The sequence below is a fragment of the Pleurodeles waltl genome, chromosome 3_1 (genome assembly GCF_031143425.1).
Source record: "Pleurodeles waltl isolate 20211129_DDA chromosome 3_1, aPleWal1.hap1.20221129, whole genome shotgun sequence".
NCBI classification, from domain to species: domain Eukaryota; kingdom Metazoa; phylum Chordata; class Amphibia; order Caudata; family Salamandridae; genus Pleurodeles; species Pleurodeles waltl.
The window spans coordinates 1,632,651,919-1,632,677,363 of record NC_090440.1 but is presented as its reverse complement, the minus strand read 5'-3'; the positions used below and the strand labels follow the sequence as shown (position 1 = coordinate 1,632,677,363).

Genomic DNA, 25,445 nt, shown 5'->3' with positions numbered 1-25,445 from the left:
TATGGTTGTGTCCCCAGATAATATAATATTGGAAGAGAGTAGAGGGAAGTCTGAGGAAGGTAATCGGTTTGCAAATAGATGACACAGCTAAATTGCTGCTAATCAATGTATGAGGAGGAAGGAGCCCATCTAAATATGCAAAACTACTTTTAAGCCTCGGCCAGAAAATGCCAGAGCAAATATACTATCTGATTTGACAAGCTGGAAGGAGGGCATGAACTGATGTAAGCTGGCTGAAAAGCAAGTCTCTGAAGGTAGAGAATGCCTGAATAAGTGGGGAAAACATGGCAACCATAGTGGAACTACACAGGCACGGCATAAGCCATATTGTTAAAAGTGGTTTTGCACACTGCTGACATCTGTCTCAATACAATGGTAGCACAAAAACAGTGGGTATGGCTGCATCATTACTATTTTTAAATAGCTATAGAAACTGACACTCGTCCTAAGAAAGAGTTAAAATGTGATCAAGTGCTGACTACACCGCTCTTTAATAAAAATGTTAATAGCATGCTCAAACAAACAAAAAAAGGCTCCAGAGTGAAGCACCAAAAGATACAGGGCCCACGGCGGGAGCACTTTAGCTAGGATCTAAAACCTTATAAGTACATAATTATCATCAGTGCAAGACATGTATAACTACTGTGTATGGATTGTGCCTCCTCACTGGTTACAGTGACCATGTATGATAACATTGTCTCACTGACGTTTATATTCAACATAATATTCATAAAGCTTCTTTTTTTAAATAATTTTTTATTTAGTACCCCAAAAAAACCCATAAATAAACACATGTATAGTTACCAAAAATCACAACAATAAATCTACAGATCATTTAACCACATATAAAATATCTTGTAAAATCGTCACTTATTGGCAAGCCATTCACCCAAAAAAAACCATATTTCTCTACCGTTTTGTCTCCCTCTTTTCCCTTTTCGCTCATACAGGGCCTTTTCCAGCTGATATACTGCAAGGAGACGATCTATAAATTCTGATATGTAAGGGGTGTTTGATCAATCCATACCGAAGAAATACACAGTCGATATACTGACATAACCATAAAAATAAATTTTCGAACAGTAGGCCCCCTTTGCTTCGTGACTCCTAATATAACTACCCCCGGTGATAACTCGATTTCTAACCCTACAACATCTTTAACAAACTGTTCCACTTTTCCTCGAAAATTCACTAATTTTATACAGGTCGCAAACATATGGATTATATCCACACTGTGTTGCTGACATCTTGGGCAATGTACTCCTTGTTCCCAACCCCACTGTGCTAATTTCCCGGGCGTGATATACAAATCAAATTTGTTTTATAATGTTGTGCCTGGAGAGATGCTGACAACAGGGAGGTGCACCCTAACTCTAGAGACTCGTAGAAAGCTTCCTCTTCCCCATTTAACTTAACACTTCATTTCTGACTATACTTCACCAGATCATCAGATAGGTTATCTGTCATTTCCGCGTATAATAATCGTATCGTATTCTTATCAGGTGAAATCATCTTTTCTAGTAACAAACCCTACTGGTCCACCAGTTTTCCATAAAATAAAATCTCTTACTTGTAAATATTTGAAAAAGCTTGTGTGGGCTAATTCGAATTTCCCCCGAAGGTTTCCAAAAGCCATAATTGTAGAGTCCTCAATAAAGTCCCCGAACCTTTGTATGCTCTGTTGATTCCACCGCACCATGATACTGTTGTGAAAGATCTCAGGGAGGAACATGTTGTCTTTGATCAGAGTATAATAGTTATACCTTCCCAACCCAAATTTATTTCGCCACAAACCCCAAATTTTGGAAGCTGCCTGAAGGACTTTAAACCGAGTTTTCTTAAAGTAGCTTGGTTCCAAGACGCTTAAACATCGCCCCTTTTGCAGCCGGGCCAATTAATACCTCATAAATACTAGGGACATATTCCCAATCATTTACCAATGATTGCATATACTGCATTGCAGCTGCCGTCTGATACAATTTAAAGTTGGGGAGGGACCATCCACCCTTTCCCCTTGAAAGTGTCATATATTTGCTTACCCTGCGTATCTTACCATATGGCCAGACAAACCGCATAATTAGTTGATCTAATTTCCTAAACCAAGATTTCTCAATTTCCAATGGAATCGCACAAAATATAGTACTTTAGGTAGAAACGTCATCTTTATCAAATTACACCGCCCCATAATCGTCATATGCAAGTTATTCCATCTGCTGAAATTGTATCTGGCATTTTCTATAATTGGTAAAAGATTAGACCGAACAATCTCCTCTACCTGAGGTCGAATATCAATCCCTAGGTACACTGCATGCTCTACTTTCCGTGTATCTGACGATCTACAATGTTCATTCATAACTATTTGTGTCTTATCCCTGTTGAGGAGATAGCTAGAGACTGCCCCAAAATTTTCTGCCGCTTCCTCAATTTCTCTCAGGGTAAGATCTGGGTTTGCAGTTATAACTGCCACATCATCTGCATAAGCCAAAGTTTTTGTTGCCCACCCATAGCGAATAACTGGCTGGACATTAACATTCTTTTCCAAAAATCGCAGGAAAGGATCTAGATATAGCACGAATAATAAGGGTGAGCATAGACATCCTTGCCGTGTACAGCGTCTAATCCTAAAGGGATGGGAGCGTTCTCCCCCGATCTGTATGCTAGCACTCAGCTCCTTATAAAGTGCTTTAACAGCTGTGGTGAATCTTTCTCCTAAGCCATATATCATTAATATATCCCAAAGATACTTCAAGTTAACTCTGTCAAACGCTTTCTCTGCATCCAATAGAATCATTGCCATAGGCTCTGCTGCCACATGCGTAGCGTCGAATAATGCTATAACCCTCCTTATGGGATCAGTTGTGTCCCTACCGGGCACAAAACCATGTTGGTTACAGCTAACCAACTCACGAATGCATCCAGACAGTCGAGTCGCTAATATTTTGGAATACATTTTTGCATCACTATTCATCAGGGTGATAGGGCGGTATGAGCTTAAGCAAACCGGGTTCCTACCTTTCTTTAAAAATACGACAATATTAACAGAGCCCAACTGTACGTGAGTCATCAATTCCAACAAAAGTGATGAGAGCCCCTTCTTAAAATGTTTACATAGCTCTAAAGGAATGCCATCTGGCCCCACAGCTTTCCCGTTTGGAAGTGTCTCAAGTGCATCTAACATTTCCTCCACTGTCACCTCCTGTCCCAGTGCTTTTTGATCGTCTACTGTAATTTGGCTATACCTAGTCGGCATCAGCCAGTGACTAGCGATGTGCTCCTGACCCATATTAGCCGTGTCATATAAATCTGTATAGTATTCCCGGAAGGCTTCCCTAAAAGAGTCAGGTCTCGTAACTGTCAGCCCTGCCTTATTTTGCACTTGCACAATTATGCCTGAAGATGCCCTCTGGCGGGTCCGCATGGCTAATATATGCCCTACTTTTTCACTGCATTCATAACACTCACTTCGTTTTGTTGCTATTTTCCCCGCTAACCTCTCGGTTGAATAGTTCCCAAAGGCCAATTTTGCGATTGAAACCTGATGTAGGGCATCCTCGACCCCAACATCATTCCTAATAGCCCGGATAAGCTGCTCTTCTGCTGTCTGTAATTTCCCCATATATATCTGAAACTGAGTTGTCGCTTGCTTCCGTCGCTTTATGCTGTACCCCATAGTTCTCCCCCCATATAACTGCCTTTAATGTATCCCAAACTATTTCTATTGGGGCTGTCCCAATATTAAAATCTAAAAATTCCTTCAACCACACACTCATGTACTGTATATACATTACCAACTAAACATTCCATTATTACCCACCTACCAATTGTATCTACTTTCTGCCGAATAATAATGCAGTTAGTACTAGCTGCCAAAATCGCAACCCCCTTTGTTTTAGTCATCTGTTCAGTACACCCTAATAACCGCAAACCCAAGCTTTCTAACAATTTCCTATCTGCCTTTTCTACGTGGGTTTCTTGCAGGCAGTAAATATCTGCTTTTAATGTTCTCAAATCATCTGCTTTTTTTTTCCTCTTCCGGGGGGTATTTAACCCACATATATTAATGGTTGTTATCCTAATACTTGACATGTGTACAATCTCAATTGATGACATTTGACTGACTTGGCTGGTTTAGCCTTACACCTAACCAGAGACCATCTTACCTTGGTACAAACATACATAACGCTACACATCTTTTTGGGTACTAGTTTTTCTCTTTTCCCCCCGTCCCCTACCCCAAACTGAACTTGTCCCCACCCCCATTCCCCCAAACCCCCCCCAACACCCATCTCACCCCTCCCCCCCGAGAAACCACCACTCCCTCACCCTCCCCCACCCCCCCTTGAGGCAGTCAGACCACCGTTGGCCTGAATGTTGGTGTCGCCTAGGTAATACGTGCCGCCCACTACCCCACCCCCTGAGTGACCGGCCTCTTACGCTCCCCTCGAGACCACCAAGACTACATAAAGTCCTCACATCATGCTAAATTACAGTCCAAGTAAATACTCTTTAGCCTGAACCTCTGAATGAAATACTCTAGTTTTCCCATTGAACACAGTCTTAAGACGAGCGGGAGCAAGTAAATACGCCTCTCCCCCTTTATCCTGAAAGGGCTTGATCAGATGCCGCAGCATCCACCTTCGCTCCACTGTACATGACAGTAATCGGGTCGAGTGAAAAAAGTTGCTCCGCCACAATTGCGCAGAGCGCCGGGACGGGCTTTTTCATATATAGACTGTCTTAAAAGATAGTTCCTGAAATAGACCAGAATAGCTCTAGGATGTTTAGCCTCCTCTCTGCGGCCCTCCCGGCGTACTAGTGGGTACCTATGTACCCTTTGGACTTCAGCTTCCCAGTCGGAAAGCTCTGGAAACGCTTCCTGCAATACTCTAATCATATAGGCCCTAATGTTGTTGCCTTCTGCTTCTTCTTTAATGCCAAGGAAGCGCAAATTATTCCTCCTTTGCCTTTTTTCCTAATCCTCTAACTTCCACATAATGTCAGTTAATTGTCCTTCATGCGTTGTAGTTTGCGCTCTCAGAACCTCCATCTCTCCTTCAACTACTGATGTCCTCTCTTCTATTGAACTTAGTTTCCCCTCGATTTCTGTGTAGGATTTGACCACCTTGCGCACAGTTCCTTGTAGCTGTTTTGTAGCCAGCCGTGCTCTACGGCTTTCTGCTCTTGTCTCAATTTGTAGCTCCTTTATTGAATTGTAAATAGACTAACATTTCAGAATCTGCATGTCGGTCATCAATTGTATGGACTGGGCCACATACCGATTCATCAACCATCTTAGTTGCGTTCTGGGAGGTATGGGCCTCTACTGTGCTCATAAGATTTGTGCCTGAATAGTCCCATTTGAGAGCTTTCCGGGTCTGGGCTGTGGGGCTCTGCATTATCTCCACTGGGGACCGGCCCCCTACTTTTCCGCCGCCGCTGTCACACCGTGGACTCTGCGAGGGATAGAAAGCTAACAGATTCGGAAGAGATACTGTCTTTACTTTCACTTGACCCTAGATCACGGTTAGTGGAGTCTGAATCCTCTGTTAAAGAGTAAAATTTATCCCCTCCATCTTTGGACCATTCTGGCCCCCTCTCCTTTGCTATGATTGTTTCAGACCCTTGACTAAATGCCTGGGCCATCTGAGCTGAATTTCCTGCAGGATCCTTTGATATGCAGGTAGCTTCTTGAGTGACTTGGGGTAGGACATAATTTCCCTGTTCTTTAAATCCAAGTTGAGGATTCCTTTCGAGGGCCGTATATATTTCTACATCCTTTGGCCTTGCGGGCTCCTTTCCCCCCTTGAGCACTGCACTCTCAACGACTTTCAAGGCCACAGAAGTTTGCTGCCAGTCTGAAGGGAAGTCCTTCTCTTGACTTCCACCCTCAGGAAGCTCTTTCACTTCTCTGTTGTCCACCTGTTTCGTGCCTGCTGTCAGTTGCATCCCTACTTTTTTTTTGGGGGGGGGGGGGGGGTTGGGGGGGGAGGAGAAATGCGCGAGATTGCCCTCTTGTATGCCTCCCTTCCAAAAGCCCGTAATTGTAGCCTGTGTTTTCTTTACCCCGGGGGGAGACATTAGAGGGGAATTGTTTTTTGCTTCCCTATTTGTTCCCATAGCCTGTTTCCCGCTTATTTTCCCAAGCGTTAGGGTTTGTCATTTATTACTGGTGGCCATTTCGCCACTGGATATTTTAGACTTGGCGGCTCGTGCCCCTTCCTCTTTCTCCCCAGGGTTACGACTATTTTTGGGTGCCATGAGGACCATAAGATTGTTGATATTTTAATCACAAGTTCTCACGAAACGTGCTAATCCAGGTTGTGCGCTCAACAACAACACACCAAAGGTTTTCAAGGAGCAGAAATTCACTAGCTTCAAGAGGGCTTGACTGTACATATCCTGATGTCTAATTCAGTTCAATATTGAGCTCAGTTTCAGTCTGGGTACTCCCAAAAATCATCACTCCTACAAGCTCTTGTTTTACAATCTATTACTGCTTTTTAGCACAGTCCCATTCAAGTAATGTCCAAACACTATACATAAGCTGGCTCACAAAAAACAAAAAGAGAAGAGAACCCCCACAAAGTTCGTGATTTGGTAATCAGTTGGCCTCTAAAAAAGGCTGATCCCAAAGAGAAAAAGGTTATTGCCCTATGGAGCCCCCTTGCCACAGACCCGGTACCTGGTTGTACTCTTATGTAGAACAGCCACTTCTGGCTCATGATATCTTCTTTAGTCCTTTAATCCCTTGCTTTTCTCCTCCTCTTGCCGCTTCTCTGCGTCCCCCAGGAGCAGAGGGGGTGTTGGGCACGGGGGCCCTAAACCGGTAGCGAGTCCCATTCAGTGCAGAGCAAAAAAAAAAAAAAGGGAAAAAACGCCGACAGGCCGGTGCGCGCCAAGCTCCTAGACGCGTCCCCGGCCTCGGCCTGCAGGGCAATCCTTTAATCTGCACGGAGCGGCGCGGCAGCACAGCGCCTCCGCGTCCTTGCCTGCTCTGCATAGAGAGGGCACGAGGGGTTCGGCCTCCTGGTGCCCTCTGACACGGGGGAAACAAACAAAAGGGCTGCGGTTCCCGGGCGTCCTCAGCCCGCTCGCGAGTGTTGAGTCTGCCGGAACAGGGGGGTGGGCGTAGCGTAGCGTGAACGCAACTACGCAAACGCCATCTGTCTGTTCCTGTTTAAGGAGCTCAGTCATTTTCTTGCCGCCTCTTGTTTGCTTAAGTAAACAGATATATCCTAGAAGTGTAGTATTTTATATCCCTTAAAGTAAATACTGTCTTGGCATCTAGCAGTTTTCACTATACTCTATCTTGTTTGTAAAAAGCGGACTCAGGTAAGCATATCAGAGATCAGTTCTTTTTATATATTTGAAATTCGACAATAGTCTATAGGTAGGGTCATGCACAGTTTTGCTTAATTCAGATGTCTGGATAATGTGGCCAAACATAAGACTTTTGAACTCCGCGTCCGGAGCATCAGTTGCAATCCCACATCTCCTCACATTGACTAGCAGGACTGCTTGTCATAGTCCTCCAGTTCATTCATCACAACAATTCTCTGCTTTTTGAAGGTTTCCAATTCACCCTACTATTTCATCTTGGGCATATGGCTGCTGAGCTAAGGATGTTTCAATATGATCGATGCACATTTCTCCTTTCTGCAAACCACTGCCTAGATCAGTCAGTGTTTTAGCAAAATCCTTTCACAGGGCTGTGATGTCTTTCCTGAATTTGTATATCTGAATATCTCCTTTAATAGTTAGAGCCTGCAGGTCTACTGATGTGAAGGGATCACCTGTCCCCTGCTGTGCTAAGGATGCCAGTCCTGCTTTGTCTTTCTTTCTCAATCTTTGAGTGGCCTGTAGTTCCTAATTGAATGGAATTTTAGGTTTCATTATTCTTTGCAGAGACCACATTTGTAACTTTGGTTTTTTATCAGGCCAAGTCACTGAATTATCAGTATTTGAGAAACAAATCAGCCCTTTTATACTTAGAGACAGTGATCATTGTGCTTAAATAATGTGGGTCTTTATGTACAAGGCATGTATGGAGGGCATGCACATATTCACCAGAAACTATACAAACTAGAATGGGGCTTGCAGACTAGTCTGTAGCTAGCAATAATGACCTCTCCTTCTACTGTGTGTCCCCATGACCTATCTTTAGATGCTGTGTAACCTACAGCTATGTAGCACACACCCTGACTCAGCTACCATGGGTCAACTCCTCCTTAGATTTCAGGATGTGCTCTGAGCACCCCCTTCTGCCGTTTAGATAGAGTGAGCTGGTCCCTTCCACACTACATACCTTCTTTCTCAAACCAGCAGGTTCCACTCAACACTTCTCGAAGCGGAGATCCTACATAAGTCCAGTAGCTCAACTGGCCCTGCACAGCAAGACTATAAACTGTGTGACAGCAGCACCTAAACTCTTCTAGTTGCATTGACTATTTCTGAATGCCACCAAAGAGACCTCACAGAAGCAACTCACCTCTAACATTCCCTTTCCTTCCTCCCCAATACTCTGATTTCTGTCAGGGTCCCTTTGTGCACTACATCGGTTCCACTTCAAGGTAATGTTCTTTTAGTGAAGATAATTGTGCATCATTGTCAATTAGGGTCCGCATTAGGATTCAGCACCCTTCTAAGGTAAGGAATATGGAATTCGAAGTCTCTGTCAGATAAACAAGCTACTTACTTTCAGTAACGCCTTATCTGGTAGAGACATATTCTAGTTGCAGAAATCCCTACCTTAGAATTTCCCCCAGGAGTCAGTCTGGATCCAGAGATTTCTCTAGTTCAGTACCCATGCACGCCATTAGGTGGCATCGGTTGGCTCAGAGTCCATTGTCTGCATTATGCGCGCTGGATATGATGTTGCAGGACCCATATAGGCACCAGCACGGAGTGTTGATGTCAGTTTCTTTTTACGATTTCCACACCAGAAGCACAGAGCCTTGAAGAACACTGACCACTGGTGTGTCAGAACTAGGGCCTTGAAAGGGAAGTCCGCATCCCTAGAAATCACTTCACAGATCAGAGAGGATGGATGGATGGGTCGGTACTAGAATACGTCTCTACCAGATAAGGTGTTAACGAAGGAAAGTAACTTGTAACAGTGACACCCACGTTGCTGCCTGACAGATGTCCAGGACTGGAACTTCAGGTACTAACGCAGTGGTTGCAGCTGTTGCTCTGGTAGAGTGAGCATGCAAACACTCCAGGGGTTGCTTCTTAACCAACTCATAGCAAATTTTAATGCAGAGAGCTCTGGAGATGGTTCTTTTCTGATCGGACTAATGCTCTGTCTGTGAGTGTGGTCGAGCAGTTCGGCTTATCAGAGGGTAGTGCTAAGCATTTTTTATACTCACAAAGGCAATAAATGAGACACACACCCAGTGAATAAATACCAATTTAGAAAAATTATTATTTTTTTATATATATTGCAAACCCAAGAGCTTCGTAATCAGGTAAGTAGACTTTTAGGCATAAATACTGTGCAGTTTCAAAAATAGACAGTGCAATTTTCAGAGTTCTCTCAATGTTATCCTGCGAAGGAAAAACAATGTCCAGCAAACACAGGGTTAACTATGTCTTACAAAGCCAATCTCAGGGAGTTACGGTAAGTACTGGGTACGGATCAGAATCACACCAACAGGTCACACCGGGTGGCACTGGGGTGGCCGGGTTCAGAGGTACAGTAAGGAGTTGGGTGCCCAATGGTTTCCTATAGGAGTTCGGTCCTCATGAAGACAGGCTGCAGGCTCTGGCTAGGAAGCCAGTCAGGGACAACAAACAGGTAGGTAGTAGACTTGGGGTGCTCGGGACGAAGGAGCACCTTTAGTCTTCTTCTCCTGTGCCCAGGGGCGGCGGATGCAGGGGGTGTCTTTCAGCATAGGGTTTTCACAACCGGGAGCACTTGCGGTAAGGGGCTGTGTGTTGAGGCTGCAGGCATCGTGGGGGAGTACGGCAGGGGTGGACTTGAACTCTTAGGAGCCAGGGGACATCGTTGGCATCAATAACCCACCTCAGCTGGGGTCAGAGGTCACGGGTGCAGTGGTTGCTGAAGATGTATTTTCTCTCTCCACAAGCCTGTCGGTAGAGTCCAAGATGGATGAGACCACACTAGACTCAGTCTCTGGGCAGGTGGGGACCTGTGTTGGCACTGTCGGTTGGCTTCACCTCGGGCCGTGGACGTATGGTGCAGTGGTCACTTCTGGTGTCAGTTTCTGGGGTTCCAGCAGCTGCAGAGTCTTTTGTTTGGAGTGTCTTGGTGCAGGGCAAGTCCAGTGCCCACAAGAGACTTGAGTCTGAATTGAAGGCTGGAAGAGTTGGCTTCTTGTGCAGGATCCTTCAAAGCCAGCAGGCAGGCAGGCCGGAGGAACTGGGTCCAGGTCAGCTGCTTTTTCTTTTCCTCTTCTGCGGGTGCAACTCTTCTTTGTACAAGTCTTCTTAGGCTGTCGAGATCTCCATTCTAGGGTTCAGGGGTGCCACCTAAATACTCAATTTAGGAGCATTACAGGGAGTGCCAGGTGGTAGCCAATAAGCTGACCACCTTTAGGGTGCCTACACCCATCTTATGACCACTCTGCTGGGAAGTGAGCATAACCCTAACACTAGTAGCCTAATTCCTTCCAAAAAGATGGAGGAATTAAAAAATCAGTGTCCACTTCAGCTTGTCCACCTTAGGGGTGGGATTGGCATGAAGTGGACACACCTCCTAATTTAACCAATTTTAATGCCTGTGATGCTGCTAAAAGAGGGGTTCATGTCAGGGAGGTTGGTCACCTCTACCATCTAGAGAGACCTAGGTCGCATTACAAAAGGTGGCAAGGTTCGAAGCTCCCAGTCCTAGAATGTCCATCCTGCCTGGGAGAGGAGGTCATATCCCTACCTAATGCAGGCTTTTGTCTCAGGCCCATGAGAGGTGTGGCTCTCACCTTGGGAGGCCAGAAATGTGTCTGTGGTAGCTGAACTGGTCAGGACTAGTCAGTCAACACACTAATAGACGGTAGGTTTTCAGGGGGCACCTTTAACGTGCCCCCTGTGTGCATTTATTAATAAATTCATCACTGGGGTCAGTGAGGATTTATTATTCTGAGATGTTTGATACCAAACATCCCAGGATTCAGAGAAGCCATCATGTAGCTGGGGAACTCTTAATGACCAGTGTCCGGCACATGCATTTCAATGGCTTCCCTGTGCACTTACTATGTCTCAGAATCGACCGAGACATAGCAGGGGCATATATGTGCTAACGCATATATGCCCTCACATGTCACTGGATGCACCCAGCCTTGGGGGTGACTTACACTCGCCACATGCAGTAAAAAGGGGACCTGGCACTCACGCAGTCTGCACTGGCAGTTCTTGGGTAAGTTCAGGGAGGGGGGGGGGGGGGGGGGGGGGCAAATATTCGAAAAGTAAGAACCAGATTCAAATCCCATTGAGGCATTAAGAATGGTGAAGGAGGAAACATATGGGTGAGACCCTTCATGAATCTCAACAATAGGAGAGTTATACAAGGAGGGTTGGTCAGGAAATCTCAGAAAAGCAGAAATAGCAGACAAATAACATTTGAGGGTGCCCAAAGCAGAGCCCTGCCGAGCCAAAGAAAGTATAAACAATAGGACCTCCGAGAGAGGGGCAGAAAGAATGCTGACAGACTTGTCTATTCACCATGCCACACATTTGCACAAAAAGGCATATACCATTTTGGTGGAGGGACACCAGGCTACCAGGATAATGTTACAGACTTAGGGGTAAGGTCAAAAGATGCAGCTGCTCAATCTCCAAGCAAGGAGGAGGAGACTGGAAAGGTTCTGGTGGAGAACCATCCCCTGCTGCTGTGACAAAAGACACTCTTGAAGGGGCAGTCTGATCAGAGGATCGATGGCCATGGAAACAGCTCAGGATAACAGTCTTCATGCCCAGTCCAGAGCCATAAGGATCACTTAGGTCCGGTTGTTCTTGATCTTCTTGAGGACTCTGGACAGAAGTGATATGGCTTACAGAATGCCTGAGTTCCACTTGAGACGAAAAGCGCCGCCGAGCGAGTGCCGCCTTGTAAACTCCAACACACAAAACAGGTGACATTGCACGTTCTCTGCGGACGTGAAAAGATCTAACCAAGGCTCTCCCCATTACTGGGACGAGACCTTGCGCCACCTTCGGATGGAGACACCATTCGTGAAAAACCAGGCATTATCAGCTGCGTTTGCCCGCTCTGGTGTTCAGAGAACCCCCCAGCTGTTGCACCACCATGGAAAAGCCCTGATGTTCCAGCCATGCCTAGAGGCGCATAGCCTCCTGACAAGGGGTCCACAACACACCATCCAGCCCTGCCTGTTGCAGTACCACATGGCAGTGGTGTTGTCCGTACACCTGCACTACTTTCCCTTTGTGAGAGGGAAGGAATGTTTTCAATTCTAGCCTGGTCGCCCTAAGCTCCAAACGACTGATGTAGAGCTCAGACTTTGCTGGAGACCAGACACCTCTGATCTCCGCCTCTCACATGTGGCCACCCCATCCCAGGAGTGACGCATCTGTCACTGGTTGGGAAAAGAAGAAGGATCCGTCTCTGACCCAATAGAAGTTCAAGAGCCACCACTGCAGATCTTATGTAGTTCCCTCTGAGATCTGGACCATGTCAGAGAGATTCGCCTGATGCTGCACCCAGTGAAAACTTCAGGTCCCACTGCAGAACCTTCATATGCCATCTTGCATGTGTCACTAGCAGGACGCAGGAGACCATGAGGCCCACCAGCCTCAGAGTCATTCTCAATGAAATCGGATAGATACTCAGTCATCAGTATCACAGACTGAATATCCTGGACTTGCAGTTCGTGAGGATAGGCCCGAAACTGTTCTGTATCCAGAACAGCTCCAATGAAAGAGCATCTGAGAGGGAGTCAAGTGTGACTTCAGCACATTTATAGTGAACCCCGGTAAATGTAGTCTGGAAGTGGGACATGACAGCCTGGGGCCAGCACGCCATCAACAGCCAGTCGTCAAGGTAGGGCAAGACGGAAACATCTGACCTGCGCAGATGAGCTGCGACCGACGCCATCACTTTGGTGAACACATGAGGGGCGCTGGGATGGCCAAAGGGGAGCATGGTAAACTGAAAATGCTTGTGGCTTACAGTGTACCTCAATTAACGTCTGAGGGTAGGCAGGACAGGAATATGGAAATTTGTGTTCTGCAAGTCCAACGCTACCATCCAGCCTCATGAGTCCAGGGCAGATAGGACATGAGCCAAAGTGAGCATTTTGAACTTCTCCGGAGGTCTAGGACAAAGCGGAGTACCTTGTCCTTTTTGGACACCATAAAGTAGCGGGAATAACATCTACAGCCTACTTCTAGCACAGAGGCCCTTCTCTTTGGCTCCCTTGGCCAATAGAGCCGTAACCTCCTCGCAGAGAAGTGCCAAGTGATCCTCTGTTATCCGATCGTAGGATGGTGGCATGGATGGAGGTGCAGTCCAGAAGGGGAAGGAGTAGCCCCACTGGACTATTTGAAAAACCCATCTGTCTGACGTGATGAATTGCTAGCGAGGCAGGTGATGTTGTATCCTGCCTCCGACTGGTCCCTGATGGGGAAGCGTCAGACTAGGAAGGTTTGGAGGCTGCAACGGGAAGGGCGCAGACCACTGGCTCCCTGATCCACGAGGATGTTGGATCCCACATCCCCGGCTGCGTAGTATGCGCGGCACAGTGGCTGGAGGGAAACAGTTGTGGTTGGGCGGCCCTTCCGTAGCCACGAAAGGTGCGAAAAGCAGACGGAGGGGGGCTTGGGGCAGCTGAGAGGCCCAAGGACCTGGACGCAGCCCGGGACTCCTTAAAGAGCTCGAGCGCAGAGTCTGCATTGCCTCCAAAGAGAAGGGTGCCATCAAAGGGCATGGCCATAAGCGTGGATTGAACATCCTCCGAAAAGCCAGACATCCTCAACGAAGCAAGACACCTTAAGGCCACCGTCAATGCAACCGATCTACCTCGTGGGTCATATCCAGTCCAGATCATATTGTGAAGTTTGCTGCATCTCTCCCATCAGCAACAGCTTGGGAGAGAATGGGCCGGCCTCCTCGCAAACCTGTGGCAGCACCTGCGCAACCCTGTCCCATAAAGTATCAGTGTAATGGCCCAAAAGGCATGTGGTGTTCACGGACCGCAATGCCAGGCTGGAGGAAGAAAGTATCTTCTTCACAAGCTGATCGAGGCTCTTGCCTTTCTGGGGATGCGGAAGGGAATGCACTTGGAGGTTTGGATAACCAAGCACTCAGGAATCGGGTGTTGGTGGCGGGCGATTGTCCTGTTAACAGGAGCCCCGGTGCTGAGTTTGAACTAAGTCCACATCAGGACATCAATGAAGGCTTCATTAAAGGGCAAAAGAGGTTCAGAAGAAGCACCTCAGTCCGGATGTTAGTCCTGAATGCCAGTGAAGGCAGTTCGAGGCTCAGGACCTCGGCCGCTCTTCACACCACCATGGAATAGGCGCTCCCTCCTCTGTAGCTATGGTAAGGGGAGAAAGTATGTCAGCATGAGGGAAGTGTCCAAACCACTGGCTTCACCCTGGTAGGTATGTCAGTCCTTAGAGTCTTCAAACTAGTATTCTAAGGGGTCAAGCAATCCCTCCCAATCCGCACCATACCCCAATCCATAAGAATAAGGGTCAGGATCGGACCTTGGGGGCAAGGTCCCTGCCAAAGCTGGAATTGGCGTCATGAGATGTCGGTCCAGGCTCCGTGCTGGAGTCAGGAATGAGGATGGGGTCGAGGCCGACCGGGGACATGGGCAGCGCCACCAGCGTCAACGTTGGAACCGTCAGGAGAGGTCGGGATGGCACGACGACGGCAGTTCGGATCCAGAACGGATCCCTGGTCCCCCACCCGGACCTGAGCCAAAGCCACTGCCCTGAACCCGAGGTGATCCCTGCTGACTCCGCGGGCCCAAAGACGCACAGACAGAGTCGGACTGCCCAAATATGAGGCGGATGCCTCATAGAACTGATGGAGTTGGGCAGAGGTGGCCCCGGCTCCCGGGAACTCAGGAAGGTGCTTAACCAACCCAGAAGCAGGCTCTGAATACAGAGGACTATGGAGATGATGCTCCTGCGTTGGGAAGCAGATGAAGTCGAAGAACGCTTGTTCTTCTTTGACTTCTTGTGCCTCGACTTACCCGATTGTCCCGAGGACTAGGAGTGGGACGGTGACGAATGTGGGCTCTGCGACCATTCTTGGGGACTTCCTCGTGACAGAGACTAGGAGCGACGTGGAGCCGAGCGCCGGGCCACAATGAGCGTTAGGGACTGCTCCCTCAAAGCTTTCAGATTAGAGGCCCAGCACTCGAATCACGACTTCGGGTCGTGGTAACCCTCCAAACAGCACAAACACATGAGGTGCAGGGCTTGGACCCGGTCTTCCGCATCAACATATTGACACACCAGGAGTGTCAAAAAACACTGACAAAAAGTCGAAAAGTCCAGTCAAAAAGTGGTTTAAAAGGTAGCCTTTCTTCAGATCTGAGCGTGGCTGGTGCGGAAAGAAAAGAACTGACATCAGCGCGCCGGGGTGGCGCCTATATAGGTCCGATGACGTCATATCTGGTGTGCATCACGGAGCCGACCAATGCCACCTAACAACTCACAGGGGTACTGCTCGAGAAAAATCTCCAGACCCAGACCGATGCCTGGAGGAAAACCTAAGGTAAGGAATCTGCAACTAGGATAGGTTTTGACAGGCCCGTGCCCTGGTCATGCCTCGCAGTACAATTAAGGCCAAAGATAGGCAGCCTAATAAAATCCACTAAATTACAAGGTGTGAAAATGTTTACAAATCACTGAGTACAATGGAAAAATCATGCTCCCTGTAAATATAATATGTAAAGATACCAAGACATCTCCCATTTAGGCCTTACTCTGCTTGTACACTTATTACGCATTGTCGACTGCCCTGCACTCCTATGCCAACAAGAGGAAATGTCCCTTGCCAACTGATGTGTCATCTATAGGTATGGGCTATCTGGTTGTTGTGTCTTTTTTTTTTACTTTAAACAAAGGATTCTTATTCATCTAAGGAGTACAGACACTTCTCTCCAACTTTGGGTTGGCACACTGATGACATAAGTCAGAACAGCCACAGAATGGCAGCCAGTTAAGGTAATGGGCCTCATACTAGTAACAAACTAATCCGATTCAAATCCGACATTACGAAACAGTCCTGCTGTTAGGAGTGGAGTCTAATCAGCCTCACCCCATAAAGTCGAATACTGTGGAATATTAACAATCAAGATTTTAGGAAGTCTGTCCGAGAAAAGGTATGGAAAAGTCTTTCGGGACCCTGTAGGTCTATAGCCACAAAGTTTAATGAAAAGATTTAAATTAAGGAAGGTGAAAGGCTATTTAACAAGAAAGAAGACCTTACAGACTTACAACTTGCTGCACTCTAATTTAGATCTCACCAGGTTTAGGATATAAGGCCAATCCAGAACTCCCAGTCACCAATCTGTAAGGGAGGAGACATCTGTCAGGAATCTGGGCCACACTGAGTTGTATTTACATGTGCCTTCGACAGTATTACTTTTAGGGTGGAATTAAATCATTGTATTTACATATTTGATACATTGCCATTAATTATAAATATTACTTTAACATGAAGGGAAATCTTTCAAAAATGGCATGACCCAGAGAAGCCATGGGATCCATCCCTTGTTAAAAAAAAAGTCTATAAAACAACTTACAAGTGGTGGGAGTGCCGGAGGGCTTAGAGTTCTAACAAACAGCTGACTTCCTAAAAGCCTGGATCAAGGAATGGATGCCGCTGACCCTGGTTCACGGTTATGCACATCCAATGTGCACTGGCGCCGAGGCCACCAACTAGAGCTCCACCTAAGCCACTGATAGCGCGTAACCTGAACTTTCGTAATAGAGACGCGGTCCTCTGGGAGGCCCATTCATGCCCAGACCTTCACTGCAGACGCGCAAAGGTCCTTATTTTCCCAGTTTATACGAGGGAGGTCCAACAGCAAAGGAGCTTGCATACTGAAGTAAAACAAAAACTGAGGGCTATGGGTCTCCAATACCACCTCCTTTTGGCAGCCAGGCTGCAAGTAATCCATGCAAATAAAACACATTTCTTCGACACAGCGGATATGGCAATGGCTCACAGAAGAATGCCTCCGCCGGTGTCTGTCGGATGCCCACATGCGGCGGTCAGACAAACCTGGCCCATCCGACACAGGAGTAAGACCAAAGAATCAACACCACAGAACCTGTTCAAGGTGGCAACGCCGGGGACTTACCTCGGACTACTGCTCCGGATCTCGGGGGACCCTCTGCAGGTGTCAAAGATACAAAAGTTAGCACTAGCTGGTGAGGAAACTCCACTGACCGCAGACGACCCAGAGTGACACTTCCATGCCCCACCTCCTAACAACCTTGACTCCGATCTATGACGCAGCCCTGCCATGTCGCTAACTGATCACAACCCTTGAAGGAGACCATAGCAGTGATGTTCCACACAAAGGAGAGACAAATTGTTGTACTGATGGCTACCATTTATCCATTAGAATGAGGGGTCCACCTCCACGCTACTTTTCTAGTGTTAAGTTTGTATAACCATTCTTTTTTTCTTCTAATGTTTTTAATATATGGGGGGGGGTGACAGATGCTTTTGGGAGGGAAGAATGGGGAGGGGTGGGAGTTTGAGGGTGGGAGGGATTCAGTAACGTTTTAATGTTTGGTATGTTGTTTGTTCAGCCTTGTATGACATTTGAGGCCTCAAAAGTTCCACCTCCATGAACTGGTTTCTTTCCCTACTTTAGCTACAAGAGGCACTCCGCATGGCTTGTACCAATGCACATAAAAACACCTCCAGCTGGGAGCTGGGGGATGAATGACCTGGGGGCCCCTTCGCCATCCTTTGTGATTGCTTTGTACAACCCGGAGTATGACACATATATGCGTCCTATCATAGAATTTTAATGGCCTACTAGATAGAATGAAGGGAAGCAGCAGTTTCCACTTTCGCCCAGATGTATTACTGCTGCAAGAGACTCATCTTCTGGGCAGCCACTGTCCCTTCCTGGCCCGTAGGGAATTTGATTGGGTATACGATGCAGGGCATGTCAGATGCTCCAGGGGGGTAGCTATAGTGCTCCACAGATCCTTCCCTATGGTGGTTTCTCACGCAGTAGGTGTCCCTCAAGGCTGCTTTCTAACCCTTAAGGGCAAGCAAGAGGGTCAACACCACTAATTTGTATATGGCCCACCAGTGGCACTTCATACCTTTCTCTGGGATCTGTCATTCAATTTACCCCCACCTCCTACAGAGGTTGACACTGATAGAGGGGCGTCTTTGCCACAGCTCTGATTCCTGAGCTGGATACTTCGGGCCTCCTTTGCATCCTGATGCACAAGTGCCCGTCACTTGACGGACTGGGTCACTTCACTAGGCTTAAGTGATGCGTGGTGGATATGGCACCCAAGACAGTGACAATTCACTCACACCTCTGCTGCCCACCACACTCACGCATAGATATGATACTCATGCCTGCGCTCAAGACTGTTGCTGCATCACCCAAATCAAAATCTTACCAAGAGGCATCTAGGATCATGCACCTATTCTGTCCTATCTTGGATCCCCCAGAAAAAGCATTTGCCCAATGTGGCGTCTTAACGCACAGTACTTCCAAGACAAAACCTATGTCCAGGCCCTGGAGAGGGAGATTCAACATTACTTTAATGACAATAGGGGCTAGTGTCTGCTGCTTGCACCATTTGGGCTCCCAGCAAAGCTACGATATGCTGAGGATCACTTGAGAGAGCGGGGAAAAGCTTGGCTGCTCGAAATTACTCGATTGAAAACTCAGGCTCTTCTGCTAGAGACTAATATTGCAAGGGGCACATACAGAATGGACTCTGGGTTTCATACAGGATGAGATACATCAGATCTCTCTTGATGCAGCCAAACACATATGGAGAGCTAAGCTGGCAAATATATATGGATAGTGGGACAAAAATGTCAAACTTTATACTGGCTTGTCTCTCATCAACAGTCATCTAGGATTGTACTCGAAATTGTGGATGGTACTGGTAACAAAGTACACACATCACCTGAAATAGCACAGACATTTGCGCAATACTACCGTAAACTCTACAGCGTCCCATCGCAGCATGACTCAGAATAGTCTAAGCTATTCCTTAAGGAACTGCCCCTCCCCTTGCATTTCCAGCTCCGAGACTCAGATGCTGGATGAATCCCTTTCAGATAATGAAATTACTGTGGCTCTCACGGAGATGGCTCTGGGGAAAACTCCTGGACCAGACAGCTTCCTGAAGGAATATTATACCCCATTTTGTGAAATTTAGTTCCTAAACTACTAGATCGTTATAAGTAGGTAGCCCATACTGGCTCTTTTCCACCCGAGCTTGACGCAGCAACATTGTGTTAATTACAAAGACCCAGCCTCCCTCAGTGTTGAGTGCGACTTATCGGGCCATCTCTTATCAAGATATTTGCACCATATTGGCCTCTAGACTGAGGCGTGTCTTCCCTACTCTGATCCACACAGATCAATGCGGCTTCATGCCGGAGTGGAGCATGAGCCATTGTATCCAACGCCTCCATTTGGCCCTTGCCCACCGACACCACCTTCCAACTAATTTAGCATTATTATTTCTTGATTTTGAGAAGGCATTTGATACGGTGGACTGGGGCGGTACTGGTCGGGGCTGGAATTCCGCTTCTGTAGATTGGTTTGGGCTCTACACTCATGTCCCATAGCTAGAGTGCAAATCAATGGAGTCCTGTCTGCCTCCTTTCCCATTAGACGAGGAACCCGGCAAGGGTGCCCTCTATATTGCATTCTAGTTGCACTTGCGTTTGAAACCCTGGCATATTTGATTCATACCGACCCTTTGGTTCAGAGTTGGGAAGGGAGAGATGGAAGGGAAGATCGCATTGCCCTGTTTTCGGATGATGTCCTTCTCTATTTAGCTAACCTTGCTCTCTCTGGGCCCCGTTGCCTGCATCTCCTTCACTGCTTTAGAGCAGCCTCGGGACTCGGGCTGAATCCTTCCTAGTTGGTGCTGATGCCTCTGGCTACCTCATGGGATCATTTTTCCTGGCAAAACGACATTCCTATCCGTCGCCTGAGTGTAAACTATCTGGGTATATGGATGTCCGTGCTCCCGTAACTAATGTGGAATCTTAATCTAGAGACCCTAGACAGGAAAAACAAACAAAATCTGGCTAATTGGCAAAATTTACCCTTAAATATTTTGGGTCGGGGGCACTGTTTAAAATGATGGTTTTGTTGTGGTTCTTTTATGCATTTCAGAACACTTCAGTTGTCATACCAAGGAGTTGGTTCAGTCTCCAAGATAGATATGTGACCTCCTTTCTTTGGAAGGGGGCACACTCGCGGCTGGCGCGACAGAATTGTCAGCGTACGATTTATGAAGGGGGTTTGGGTTTGACAATTGTATTACCTGCCATTCCCACCTCCTGGTGATCCATGAATGGTACAAAGGTGGATGGGCCGACCCTGCCTACTGTTTAGAGCTGTCCGTAATGGGTTTTCCCCAACTCCTATCCATGCTTTAGGGTGCCCCGATCCCACGGGATGCTGCTCCTGACAACAAACTGCTGCTTTGGCCTGGAGATCAGCTTTGTGCCACAACCTGTGGCTGAACAAACGTACACAACAAACACCTCTCTGGCATGTTACTTGGCTCCAAGACACAACACAGTTGCGGGGCTTTTTACATGGTGGAACAATATTGGCTTGTCGAGGCTGGGAAATGTCTGGTCAGGTACTCGTATGAAATCATTTCAGGAAATATAGCTAGAATTTGCACTCACAAACACAGTTTTATAAGTAACTGCAGCTGCGCCATGCCCTTTATACCCAGGTACCCCGAGGCACCTCCTGCCGGAGTTCAACCCCCTAGAAGCCAAACTCCTTATGGGGGTCTATGGGCAAAGGGAAAATATTTCAAATGTACTGTACACTTATCCTTAATACTCCAGGAGATCTAACTACTCTTAGATCCCGATCTGAGGAATGGGTGGGAGCTCTTGAAGAAGAGGACCAGCAGGATGCCCTGAATGCACCTGGAATACTTACTACTTCTTTGCGTCTGTGGGCAATCCAGCATTACCACCTCCATAAAGTTACAGGTCAGCCGTGAAGGCTGAACTTCCAAGGGTTTTGGGATGGGCGGTTCCGCTCTCCCCTATTATGATCCTGCTAGGGGTGTTGGAGAGTACCTGGGGAAGAGAGCTGACAAGACATGCTTAGGAACGGCTCTCATAGTAGCTAACAGAGACATTGTGGCCCACTGGAAGGCATCCAATACACCTACCCTTACACAATGGCATTGCGGAGTTGGCTGATGAGCTCTACAGGAGAAGTCCATCTATGAGGCCAGGGGTTTCCCTCGAAAACATAATAAAGTATGGGGAAAATGGCTAGGGAAAATTCCCTAGGTGCAGTGGTAGGGACGGAATGGTGTAAGATTCGCCGTGCATGAAGAACAAAGGTCAAAGGATGTGGCCTTGCTTTATGTTTGCTGTAGAAGCTAGATTTGGGGGTGATAAGAATTGTACAAGCAGGTTATTGTTTCTTTGGTGGATAACATCCAATAAAGTTTGTTATTAAAAATAAAAATAAAGAAAGTCTATAAACTAAACCCCTAGGTAAAATTATGTGACCTTTGAGCTGTGCTGTACAGTTTAGTAGTTAATAGTTACCCTACAGCAAGGCAAGAGTAAAACTACAAAAAAGGAACTCTTTATTAGTCTTTAACTATTCTCAAAATGTCTATGAAAAATTACTTTAGAATGCACTTTCAAAAGTGTGGTGCAGATGACATCACCTCTGTAAAAGCCTTACATACTGCAAACGTAAAACAAAACCATAAACGGTTTAAACCAATCTCACCAGACATCTAAATATGAAGCCAGTCAAACTGTATTATATTTTTTATGCTTATAAACTTTTAATAATATTCATAAAATGCTATTACAGAATTTAAAAAAAAAAATTATAGGTGTAGTTGTAGCATTTAATTTGTGTGCTTGTGTGTTTTGAATTAATCAAGTTAGTGCATTAACCAACCATGATAAAGTGTGGTTATATTATTTTTTTTCTACGTTACAACGGAAAGTAATTCAGCAAATGTATTCTTTGCTTTAAGAAGGCTTTGGCTGCCCAGAAGGGCTACTGAAGCTGTAAAAGTCTAGGACTTCAAACAAACATGCACAGAAATCATCCTTCATTTGATTCAGGATGTGTCCTGATTGCTTATGCCATTTAGGTAAAAAGTGCAGTACAGATCACTGGAACAGGGAATGTAAGTATAGGTAATTCCTTCTTGTTTTAACTAATCTATAAATGGATGTTGAATTTGGGAGGCATCTATCTCTGAAAGGAAAAGATTTGTTCACAAGCATGTGCAACTAGCAAGACTCTCATATGATTTGCCAAAATCTGACTGTGATGAAAGTTGAGCAAGCCATGGGCAATTAGATGTTCTTCTCAGTCAGGAGGAATGGTAATGATTTTCTTTATAAGCTACTATAAAAGTTAGAAGAGAGAGATTTCTAAGTGCTGAAAAGGATGCTTCACGGAATGATGCAAAGAAAGATGGGGAAGCCTTTATCCACCACTGGTGCATTGTTTTCCTCACTGGAATGCTATGACTCAAGCCAGAGAAGCAGATTCCTCAAGATAATGGTCTCTCTTGAGCTATGAAAGATCTGGAATGACATACCTCAAACGGTCATACACGTTCATCTGCAATTGCCTAGATATGTGTAGCTGTGGGTAGCAGAACAGTGTAGGACCCTCGCTCTGTATATGCTACATCAAAATGAGATATAGTGTGCAGAGAATCTAGGGGTTCCCCAAAGGCTTAACAGAGGCTAAAGTAGATAATACTAATGCTCTGTTTTGTAGTAGTGTGGTCGAGCAGTTAGGCTTATCAGAGGGTAGTGCAAAGCATTTGTTGTACACAGACAGTCAAGAAATGAACACACACTCAATGACTAACTCCCGGCCAATGTATTCCTAATGGAAAAATATATTTGGTTACTTTATTTCTAGAACCCAAAAGATCTTGTTCCAGGTAAGTATATTGACAAGTAAGTATCGAACATATGTATCAATAGCACTTTACTTAGGTTTGGCAAAGACAACGGTTTATAGGCAAGTAACACTTTTCACTTCTAAAAGTTGACAGTGCAATTTTCAGAATAGCTCTTGGCGGGGGGAGGCAAGAGGGGTGGAGTGTTAGTTCACTTCTGCAGTAATTACTCAACTTACATTTCCTGTCTCTGGGGGTTAGGATGTCAACTGATCGGGGTTCAAGCTGACCCCAAACTTACACCACCAGCAACATTAGGCCAGCTGGGTGCAGAGGTCAAAGTTAGATTTAGAATGAGATTCCTATTGAGACTGGGGGCACTCAGAAATAGCAGGTAAGTACCGACGACTTAGGAGGGCAGACTTGGGGGGTTTAGGTGAGCACTGTGGGGGGGAGATTCACAGGTCAGCACCAAACACAAGCCCTCAGCGGTACTGGGGTGGCCAGGTGCAGGGTGCAAACAAAGCGTCGGGCTTCCAATGCTTTTCAAATCAGAACCGTGGGGGGGTCACAAAGATGCTGCAGGCTGGGTTCAGGGGGTCAGTTCCTGAAAACCACAGACTGGACAAGGAGGAGTGCTGCCTGCTGAAGGTTGCTGGGCTGGTGGTCGGACTCTCCAAGGCCAGGGGGCTGTGGGTGCAGGGGTACCTTTACGCATCAGGAATCTTCTTCCCGTTCTCTCAGGATCAGGGGGCTTTCGGATTTAGGCTCCAGGCGTCGTCTTGTTGGCCAGGAGAGGTCAACCGAGAGTGGACACAAGAATGGCCTGGGTACCTGCTCAGGACCGGTGGGCCACCTGGACATGGGCCGTGAGCGTCGGGTGCAGAGTAGGCAAGACTCGCGGATCCGGGGCAGTTCTGGAGTCGTTTTGGAATGTTTCTTCTGGACAGGGCCGCTGTCCTTTAGAGTTCTTGGTCTTCTGGTGGGCAGGCAGTCCTCTGGGGGTTTGGAGAGGTCATTGGCCCTGCTGGATGTGTCGCCTTTTGGCGAGTCCTTAAAGCTCCAGACAGGCCAGTAGGGCGGGGGTCAAGTCAGTTGTCATCTGGAGTCTTCTCTGCTGGGGGTTCGGCTTAGCAGTCCTTATTCTTTCTTCTTTTTGTTGAGGTCACCAGGAATCTCTTCAGGGGAGCCCTTAAATCCTAGATTTAAGGGTGTTGCAGGGGTGAGAGGGTGGGAGCCTATGGCTACTGTCCCTGAGGGTGGTTATCCCCTTCCTGTTGCCACTCCTTTAGGGGAGGGGGGCACACTCCTTACCTCATTGGTCCCCGTCCTTCAAACCAAGATGGAGAAATCTGCAGGGAGAGGGTCACTTCAGTTCTGGATACCTTATGAGTGGTCCTAGCTGAAGTGGTCAGTCCTCCCCGTTTCACCTAATTTTCCAGTTGAACTTGCCACCAAAAGTTGGGCTCTGCCTGGGGGGCAGGCAACTTCACTAGCTGGACTGACCTGGGGCACGGTTACAGGAGGCCTGAGTCTTTGAGGCTCACTGTCAAGTGTTACAGGTCCTGCAGGGAGCGGGGGGTAAAGGTGTGAAGCGCCTTCACCCAGAGCCGGCTTTGTTTCTGGCCTTAGAGAGCACAAAGGCTCTCACCCCATGAGGTCAGAAACCTGTCTTTTAGTGGCAGGCTGGCACAGACTGGTAAGCCCTACACTAAAGGGCTGGTTAAAATACAGGGGGCATCTATAAGATGCCCTCTGGGTGCATTGTACAATAAATCAAACACTGACATCAGTGTGGGTTTATTGTGGTGAGAAGTTTGATACCAAACTTCCCAGTTTTTAGTGAAGCCATCATGGAGCTGTGGAGTTCGTAATCTCAAACTCTCCAGCCCATTTACTTAATATGGCCACATTGCATGTACAATGTCTAAAAATGGACTTAGACATTGTAGGGGCGCATTGCTTATGTAGCTATGCCCTCATCTGTGGTAAACTGCACCCTGCCTTAGGGTAGTAAGGCTTGCTAAAGGGTTGACTTACCTATACCACAGGCAGTGGTTTGTGGACATGGCACCATGGAAAGGGTGCTGTGTCGACTTTACCTTTTTCTCCCTACCAGCACACACAATTTGCAATGGCAGTGTGCTTGTTGAGGGGTCCCTCAGGGTGGCACAATATATGCTGCAGCCCTTACGGACCCTCCCTGGTCACAGAGCCCGTGGTACCACTAGCATCTTTTACAAGGGACTTAGCTGTGTTCCAGGGGTCTGCCAATTGTGGAGACAATGGTACAGTTTAGGGAAAGAACACTGGTGGTGGGGCCTGGTTAGCAGGATCCCAGCACACTCTCAAAGTCAGCATCA

General features: G+C 46.9%; 1 protein-coding gene across 4 annotated transcripts in view; it reads right to left on the bottom strand.

Annotated features, from left to right (window-relative positions):
- The window catches only part of UBR3 (ubiquitin protein ligase E3 component n-recognin 3), a 1,605,611-nt gene that overhangs the window by 1,088,256 nt on the left and 491,910 nt on the right, over window positions 1-25,445 (bottom strand). The window lies entirely within an intron of this gene.